This window comes from Herpailurus yagouaroundi, unplaced genomic scaffold, assembly GCF_014898765.1.
Source record: "Herpailurus yagouaroundi ecotype Mexico unplaced genomic scaffold, PumYag 222, whole genome shotgun sequence".
NCBI classification, from domain to species: domain Eukaryota; kingdom Metazoa; phylum Chordata; class Mammalia; order Carnivora; family Felidae; genus Herpailurus; species Herpailurus yagouaroundi.
The window spans coordinates 17,100,764-17,110,645 of NW_024412453.1; the positions used below are offsets into that span (position 1 = coordinate 17,100,764).

A 9,882-nucleotide genomic window follows, 5' to 3' on the forward strand; every position below is an offset into this window, starting at 1 on the left:
ACACAAACTTTCAGACCACAGAACCTGGGTGCCACCCCCTGGAGGTTCTGATGTATTTGGTCCGGGCATCAAGATTTTTTAAAGCTCTCCAGATGACTCTACTGTGCTGCCAGAGATGAAAACCACTGGCCTGGACATTAATTTGAGGAATGGCATAAGAAACTTGGAAGGAAGCAACAGGCCCAGTAGAGGATTTCCAAAGAGACTCCGTTTGCAGTGACTGGTAAAAGAAACGAAAGAGGTGGGTGTGCTCTGCTTTAATGAAGGTCACTATAAGTCATGGGTCAGGTTGAATTTCCTGTTGAAAGTCTTTTAACATTACGTTAAGTGTGGTAGGTTAAAAATGGCTGCAAATTCCTTATTACTTATTGACAAGGGGTGCCTAGACTGGCCTTGGTGACAAGCTTCGGCAACAGAATGAAGTGGACATGACCTTCTGGGCCTACCTAAGAAGTCTTGAAGCCACCACCTGGGGCTTCCTGGAATGCTACCTCTGAGAACACCAGCCGCCATTTAAGAAGGCTGATTATCTTGAGACCGCCATGCCATGAGGAAGCCCAAGCTATGCACACGGACAGAGACGGACGTGCAGCAATCTACCTGTTCCAGACAGCCCAGCGCAGGCACGCCACACGCAGGTGAAGAAGTCACTTGGATATTCCAGTCCCAGCAGACACAAGGGGGGCAAGAACCAAGGAGTCACCAGCAGACAGCCAGTACTGAAGCCACAGACACATAACCCCAGTCAAGTATCCCATTCCTTTCCAGCAATCTCTGGACATGGGAGCCACCCCAGCTGAAGCTCCAGTCACGGAGCAGACATGAGTTGTCCCTGTTGTGCCCTGCTCAAAACCCTGACCACAAAATTGTGAGAGGAGAAAGGCTGTTTTTACACCACTAACTTCTGGGGTGTTGGTTATGCAACAATAGATAACCAGAACCACAGTAGTACATAAATAAACAGTCATTGTACAAGATTCAAAGAATATAGATGTATACAAAGAAAATGGGGAAACTTTTCCATCACCCCCTCATTTCACTTTTTCTCCTTTTTATAGGTAACAGCTGGCTGTACATCCTACCCATTTCCTGACGTGTTTACGCATGTATATGTATTTGTTATGTGTACGTGTGACGCGATACACATTTTCCCAGTTTTTTAAAATAACAACAGTGCGCGTGGATCAAGATGCACAGGCCTTGCGTACTCTCATCAGATGCACAGTATGCCACAGGATGGGCATACCACACTTGTACTTACTATCTCTTCTACTGGTAGACATTTAGGTTGTTTTCACTTCTTGGTTTCATGAACAATTCTGTGAGGGACATCTTGTAGTGCGACTTTGCATACATCCAGCCATTTCTTTAGGATAGTCCTAGAAATAGAATAACTGAATCAACGGGTATGTGCATTTTTTAGGCTTTTGGGGTGGTAAAATGGAACCTAAAATTTACCATTTTAACTACTGTTAAGTGTACAATTCGGTGGCATGAAGTACGTTCACATTATTGTACAACCATCACCAGCACTCGTCTCCAGAACTTTTTCATCATCCTGGACGGAAAGTCTAAGCACTAAATAACTCTCCACTCCCCTCCCCTCCCAGGCCCTGATCATGACTACTCTACTTTCTGTCTCTACGAACTTGAATATTCTAGGTACATCATAGAGGTACAATCATACATCTGCTCTTTTGTGTCTGGCTTACTTCATTTAGCATAACGCTTTCTAGATTTATCCATGCTATAGCATGTATCAGAATTTCCTTCTTTTTCAAGGCTGAATAAGTGGGTAGGTACATCACTCAGCCAGGGCCACACAACTGGTTAACGGAAGGCACTGTATTCTCACTGAGGCAGTCTGGCCCTGGAGCCTGTGCTATGAAGGCATATGAGGCACTCACAGGATTCTTACATCACGCATAAATTTAGTGCTAATATACGTTAGCTTCAACCGTTAAGTGTCACCTGTGGCAGTTCCAAAGCTATGATTTTTGGTGTTTTGATACCCTCCTGCCACCACTAGATCGATCTTGGAAAATGTTCTGTGTGGTCTTTGATGTCTGATTTTAGCTTTGACTTACAAGGTTGTTTTCTCCTAACTACTGCCTGCAGCATTAAGAACTGTTTCTAACTGCTGTCTTCTGCAGATGGTCCTTGGGGTGGGGGGTGGGAGGGGGGTGTCCACTGTGCTTCTACCGCCAGCCCCAGAGACCACGTGCGAGGGCACCCCATCCAGGAAGCAGAAGTGCCACGTGAGCTTGGGGATGCACAGCTAGGTCACGCCCTGTGTGAAGGCTCTTGTGCAAACACTAAGACCTTCCTGGGCAAGTGGCCTTACCGTCATTTCAGCTCAAATTTTTTTAAATTGTGGCTTCTGTTGTGTGACATCAAGGGAGTCAAGGCTTGAGACCTTAAGTCTGTATCTGCATTAACTTGATGCCTGCAGCATGTGTGTGCGTGTGTGCGTGTATGTGTGTTTAAGTTTAGAGGTAGGTTTGTGCCGTGCGTTTAACTTCAGAGGCAGGTCTGTTCTGTTTCTCCAGTATTGGCAAACCTCACATATTATTTGAAAATCTCACATATGTGTTTCTCTGTGGGCACAGTCTGCATTTTAAAAATCATTTTCCTACTCCTCTGCACTGCAATGAAAAAAAAAGTGTTCCAGTTAATGAGGTTTTACTTAAGTTTTTGTTATAAAGAATAATGAGCAGGGGCACCTGGCTGGCCCAGTCCTAAGAGCATGCAACTCTCGATCTCAGGGTCATGAGTTCAAGCCCCATGTTGAATATATTTACGGACTATGTTTCAAGTGTCACAAAAAGTTTAAATGTTCATTGAAAACCACAAAAATGTATGGAGCACAGAGTGAAAACCACAGCCCCTGTCTCTAATTCTACTTTCTACAGGTGCCATGTTATTTCTTGTCTCCCTTCAGATACTGGAATTTTGAAAATATTTTTCATACTTTTTACAAACGTGGGATTATAGTGCCATATTGTACCATAAACACGCTTTTAGTCAAGTTCTGTAGTGACCATCTCTGCACATGAGCACATGGAAAACCACGGCACATTTCCAACAGATGCAGCGCAGTCCATGGAGCAGATTCACCGAAATTTACTCGGCCAGTGGTCTGGTGATAGGCATTAGGTTGTTTATGGCTTCTAACTAATTGCCAAGTGTGGCAGGCAAGGGAATGTTCCACAAGGTTGACGAGGATTTGAGTAAGAAAGTGCCCCTCACACTGATAGGGGAAAATCTGCTACTAGACGGCCGATAGGACTCACGGGAATTCTAGACCTTGCCCGAAGACTCTCCTTCTGGGTTCTTCTTCCCACCCCGCTTGCCCCGCTCCAACAGACTGTAAATTGTCCCCGCTGCTGATGCTCGGGAGAATGATCTCTGAGCCTGCCGGTGTAACATAAACCTCCCGCCTTCCAAGATCTCCACGTGCCGCTTGGTTCTTCCGCTGGTGATCCAGACCAGGTTATGTAACATTTGGTTCCCTGACGGGGAAACCCAACCGCGCTGGCCCACTGTTGCCACCGGTTTGGGAAAATGGAGAGGCGGTGACGGAATGAGGAGCCTCAAGGGAGAAGGCGCACCCTGACTGGATTCCGGCAGTCTCCCGCTCGGTAGCCTCGGGCCAGCCTGCTCTGCCATTCCTGCCGGATTCGAGGAGACTTAGCAGGTGAAGCCCTGGACCCAAGGTCGAATACCAGAAGGCCTGGGACCCAATTCTGTCCTGTCCAGCCCACCCATAGTGGTGGAAGGGGAACCTGATCATTCCCCGGAGACCTCAGTGGTCTCACAGGGAGAAATTCTGTGGGAGGGAATGTAGCAACCTCTGGTGTGTACGTGAGTGTGAATGTGCGACTCGGTCCGGCTTGCCCGCTGAGTTCGATTCTGTGGCTCCACAGGCGGGCACCCTTAAGGTCCCCAAAAGCCCACGGAGTCTGAGTGGACCCATCTGCAATTCCACGGTGAACAGCACACAGTCTATGCCGGCATCGGAATAGTTTCCGATCGTAAGTCACAAAGCTGAGACTGCTACAGCTAAGTGTCACCCAAGTTCCTTCGGGACACGGCCAGACAGGCATCTGACTGGTCTCCTCATTAGAGGGGGCACCCTTACACCTCTGTCTCACAGGAACATTATGGGGTCGGGACAGAAAAAAAGGTGTTTTCAGGAGACTATGGAATTAATATAACCACCGGCAAGTTAAGGACCTTATGTGACTTGGTGTAGGATGGCCCTCAGAGGGAACCTTAGATGTCCCAACGGTCCGCCACATCTGGCATGTTGTCGCCACAGACCCAGGTTACCCTGATCAGCTCCCATATATCGACTCCTCGTTAGAGACTGCGCAAACCCTTCCCCCTTGCGTGTGATCTACCTGCAACAAACAGGGACAGGCTAGGGTCTTCGTCACCTCGACAAAGTAGCTCAAGGAAGGTCAACAGAAGTCCCAACCTCCACAAGTTCTCACTGGCGATCCAGAGGAAGAACCAATCTTGCCCCCACCATATGAACCTCCCGGTTCCCGATACTCCGCCACCTTCGGTCTCCCCACCACCTCTGGACCCAGCAGATCTTCTCTCCCTTGGACCAGTGGCCAGATTGCGCCCTCGGCCAGGCACAGCACTCTCCAGGTGCCGGTCCACAGCCACCGGTACCAAGAGGCTCTCCTCCGGGGGATCCGAGCAGGGGCTAAGAAGCCCGTGAGTCTGCCCAGCCCAAGGGGAATCCCCTGGGGATTATTATGAGAGCCTACTTGAGGCTTACACCCGTTTGACCTCGAGGCACAAGAGAGCCACAACAAAAGGACAGGGAAGGTCCAGCTGCCAAAAGGGGGAAGCCCAAAACCTCCTTAGCAAGGGATCAATGTGCCCACTGCAAAGAAAAAGGACATTAAAAGAATAAATGTCCCTGGGGCGCCTGGGTGGCGCAGTCGGTTAAGCGTCCGACTTCAGCCAGGTCACGATCTCGCGGTCCGTGAGTTCGAGCCCCGCGTCGGGCTCTGGGCTGATGGCTCAGAGCCTGGAGCCTGCTTCCCATTCTGTGTCTCCCTCTCTCTCTGCCCCTTCCCCGTTCATGCTCTGTCTCTCTCTGTCCCCAAAATAAATAAACGTTGAAAAAAAAAATTAAAAAAAAAAAAAAAAAAAGAATAAATGTCCCAACCAGGTAAAGGCTCTTGAAACCCAACCGATGTGCACAAGAACCCTGCAAAAAAGACTTCATAGGCCTGGCAGGAATAGATTCAGATTGAGGGGGACCAGGCTCACTTCTTCTCGGCCCCCATGAGCCCACAGTCAAAATAAAAGTAGGGGGCCAAACTACGACTTTTATGTAAACTCGGGGGCCACACGGTATGGCATGAGTTCCTCTACCTACCTGAGTGCCCTATCCCTCTCCTCGGCCAGGATATACTCTCAAAGCTGGGGGCCCAAATAACCTTTGGGCCAAAAGACGCACCAGCCTCCAACTGAATTAAAAAATGGAGGTTCTCCTGGGCCCAGGCCCAACCGAGCAGCCCACCTGAATTCAGGACTGCCCTCCCCACTGTATGGGCCTAGGACAACCCCCGCCCCCCCCCCCCCCCGACTTGCCCACCACCAGCCCCTGTCATTGTAGAATTAATCCCAGGGGCTCGACCGCAGAGACAGTGGCAATACCCCCTCCCACAACAGGCAAGGGCAGGCATCCAAGAACACCTGACAAGACTCAAAGAAGCAGGCATGCTGGCTGAATGCCAATCAACCTGGAACACCCCACTTTTGCCAGTCAAGAAGCTGGGAGGAGGGTATCCACCCAATTCAAAAAGTGACCGTCTCCTAGCACGCAGTGGTCCCGAACCCATACACCCTCTTCAGCCAGATTCCAGGCTCTGCCAGATGGTTTACCTGCCTAGACTTACAGGATGTCCTCTTCTGCCTCCGCTTCCCCCCCCCCCCGCCCCTTCCCAAGCCAACCCTCGTTTGCCTTCAAGCGGACCGAAGCAGACACAGGGCGTCAGATGCAAATGACTTGGAGGTACCTCCCACAAGGGTTTAAAAAACTCACCTGCCCTCTTTGGGGAGGCACTGGCCAGAGACCTCGCTGGCTTTCAAAGGGAGGCCACACACTGCACCCTTCTCCAGTATGCGGATGAGCTCCTCCTTGCCAGCAATACCCAAGAGAATTGTACAGAGGGCACAGGGCCCTCCTCCAACTTCTGTCGAACTCAGGGTATCAGGTATCATGGAAAGAGAGCTCTAGAGCTGGAGTTCCCTACCCCAGACACAAACTAAGAGGGGGCTACAAGAATTCCTGGGGGCTGCGGGATTCTGCCGAATCCAGATTCCCAGATTCTCAGTAATAGCAAGATCTCTCTATAATCTCCTGTTAGGGCCAGATGGAGAATGCCCTGTCTGGCAGAGGAGGCCAATCCCGACCACGGCGCCGTGCCCCAGAGCCCCCTGGGAGACGTAGGCCCCCGTGAGCCCGCCCACCCGCCCTCCGATTGGCTTTGCGTACCCCCGGAGCCCCCTGGGAGACGCAGTTTAGGGCACGCTGGCCCGGCGCGGGAGACCCAGGCCGTGACCGCGCGGCCCGTGGGGCGCCAACCCCCTGGGCGGGTCGCGTCTCCTACCGCTCTCCCTTCCTCGGGCGGAGCCCTCGGGGCCACGGCGGAGACCGCGTGCGGTGTGGTTCTCGCTCCCAGCGCCTGGAGCCGACACTTCCCTTTTATCCTCGGGCTGCTCTTCCCGTAGACACACCCCGTGCTGCCCAAGCAGCCTCCCCTGGGAGCGATTCTCCCACGGGGTTGCTCCCGGGCGTGAGACCTGCGGAGCGGGGTCTTCCTGCCCCCACGCGCCGAAGTGAGTGCGGCCGCGGGAACCGCGCGCCGTGGGCGGAGGGGGTCTCGGAGGTGATGGCTGTTCGGGGACGGGGATCTTCCGTCCGCCCCTCCGACGCCAACCACGACAAGCCCGGCGCTGAAGGAAGGTGATACTGACTCACGGTGCCAGGCTCTTTTGCATACATTATCTCACTGAAATTCCCAAACCACCCATTTCACTTAGAGGAGACCAGCTCAGAGAAGTCGAATAACTGGCCCCGGTCACACAGGTCCTAGATTTTGGAGTCCCGTTTTTCCCCCCACTACTTTGTGCACATTGGAGACTCAACAACAGTTTCGATGCAAGGTGCTGAATGACCGAAGCACTCGGGGCAGCTTGGCCGCGGGGAGGGGGGTGGGGTGGGAGGCGGTAAGGAGACAGGGAGGTGGGAGTGAGGACAGGATAATGCAAACCAAACCTCAAAGGATGCCAAAGAAGGGAGAGCAGTTGCCTTCCAGGCAACTGGGTTTTTCTCTTCACTAACCTGTAAGCCTTTGACGGTCAGGGACTGTACGCGCACAGCCAGCCTCCTAGTAGAGTCCCTAAAAATATTGTCAGAACAAATTTTTTTCAATGTTTTAAATTGTAAAATGTTTAAATACAAAAAAAAAATTGTAAAGAATAAAATGAATACCCTCTTACCCTCTATATAGATTTAACAATCAGAATAAATAACGTATAGCACTTTGTACCTTATGAAGCTTCTTACTTGGCATTAACATATTGCAAATGAAACTCATTGGTGAACCAACCAAGGAACTATTCCACACCACAACTGCACAACATCCACAGTTCAAGGCCACCCCCAGTAGCCTACCTTGGGGATCTGGCTTGCTCTCTGTTTCCATCCTGCTCGGGAGGTTGTAGGTGGCCAAAGAACTTGGTTTGTTCTCAGAAAGCACAGTTACAAATATGTGTCTCAATGGGAGGTTCATTGCCTGGAAATTCACTTTGAACTTGAGAAGTTAGCCTCTCAAAGTCTCAGATTTCTCCCTTAAAATTTAATAGACTGGAGTGTAGGGAGAGTTGGGTCACAATGGGATCTATTCAGCATCGTATTAACACAGGAACTCACTCTTCCATGATCTTGCCAATGGTTCGTTCTTTTTCTCAATAACAGATATGTACTATATTTAAATACCATAAACCTTTATCATGATGGTTGGGGGGGGGGGGTGACAGGACTGATACCCCCTTGAAGGCAAAGCTAATTATAAAATACTTTTTAAAAATGTTTTTAATGTTTATTTTTGAGAGAGAGAAAGAGATGCAGTGCCAGTGGGGGAAGGGCAGAGAGAGAGGGAGGCACAGAATCAGAAGCAGGTTCCAAGCTGTCAGGGCAGAGCCCGATATGGGGCTCTAACTCATCAACTATGAGATCATAACCTGAGCCTAAGATGGGTGCTTAACCGACTGAGCCACCCAGGTGCCCCTCAATCAAACATTGTTTTTTTGTTTTGTTTTAATTTTTTTTTACAATTATTTATTTTTGAGAAACAGAGTGAGACAAAGTATGAGTGGGGGAGGGGCAGAGAGAGGAGACACAATCTGAAGCAGGCTCCAGGCTCTGAGCAAGCGGTCAGCACAGAGCCTGACGCGGTTCTCGAACCCACAAACTGTGAGATCATGACCTGAGCCGAAGTCGGATGCTCAACTGACTGAGCCACCCAGGTGCCCCCCCTCAATTAAACATTGTAAAGACATTCCGAGAGGGGCGCCTGGGTGGCTCAGTCGGTTGACTATCTGACTTTGGCTCAGGTCACGATCCCATGGTTCCTGAGTTTGAGCCCTCTGTGGGTGGGCTATAATCTTCTTTGCACGTTTTTTTTTCATTAAAAAAAAAAAAATTACTGGAACCTCAAAAAATGGAAGCTTAGTGATCTTCTCTTGACCTAGAGGCCTCAGTGTCATCAAAACACTACCTTATAAGTCCATGATCCAGAAATGCCCGTGTTGTGAAATTATCACTGCAATTGCAAAATATCCTGCTGGGGACTGGAAAGCCCAACTTCCTACCCAATCCTGTCGTATGTACGTGAGCCTCAGCTCAAAGGAGTTTCCCGGCAAGGGAAGACAGGGCAGGTTGTTGTACTGTTTGGTTTCTGTCTCGGCAGGGGGAGGCTGCCTGCGACGTAGCTGTGTCACTGCCTTCTGGAAGCTTGTACAGGTCCTGGTCCCAGAGATGCGCAGTCAACACCCTTCTTGCCCAACCTGAGAATATCACACATCTAACATTTGCATCACATGTATGCATTTGGATCCATCCATTTTTTTAGAGAATATGTTGGGTTTGGGGTTATTTTTCTGAGGAGGATCCAGAAAACCAAAAGCACTGGATGCTCTGTAACAATATGAAGTACGAGGACTGACTGGACAATAAGAAAAATTCAACTAAGCAGAACTCAATCTAAGAATGATCCCAGGCTGGTCACACACTGGCAGGTGACACACGGTGCTGTTTGTCCTGCCAGGCATCAGAATGTTGTAACTGACCCGTGGTCAGAATGACCATTTTGAGCCTCCTTGGTCAGCTGGAAAAAGTGACATTACTGGTTAGTGAGGAATAGTAAAATAATAAAATTATTATCATGCACGGGGCGCCTGGGTGGCTCAGTCGGTTGGGCGGCTGACTTTGGCTCAGGTCACGATCTCGCGGTCCGTGAGTTCGAGCCCCGCGTCGGGCTCTGGGCTGATGGCTCAGAGCCTGGAGCCTGCTTCCGATTCTGTGTCTCCCTCTCTCTCTGACCCTAACCCACTCGCATTCTGTCTCCGTCTCTCTAAAAAATAAGCAATAAATACATACATATATACATACATACATACATACATACATACATATCATGCAGATGGACAATATTGCAAAGTGGCTAAAAGAGGGAGGTTTGAATCCTGGCTGAGTCACTGGGCAAGTCGCTAAACCACTAATCCTGGCTGTAAATGAGGATGATGAATCCTGCCCTAAGGGGTGCTGCAGAGATTCCAGGAGATCATGCG

At 50.0% G+C, this 9,882-nt stretch overlaps 1 long non-coding RNA gene across 1 annotated transcript; it reads right to left on the bottom strand.

The window, feature by feature from the left end:
• Positions 1-242: 242 nt before the first annotated feature.
• On the bottom strand, positions 243-8,178 carry LOC121019621 (uncharacterized). Its single transcript, XR_005785716.1, has 2 exons — positions 7,373-8,178; positions 243-1,379 (listed from the first exon to the last, which is right to left on the bottom strand). It is a non-coding gene; the product is annotated as an uncharacterized LOC121019621 (long non-coding RNA).
• Positions 8,179-9,882: the final 1,704 nt, after the last annotated feature.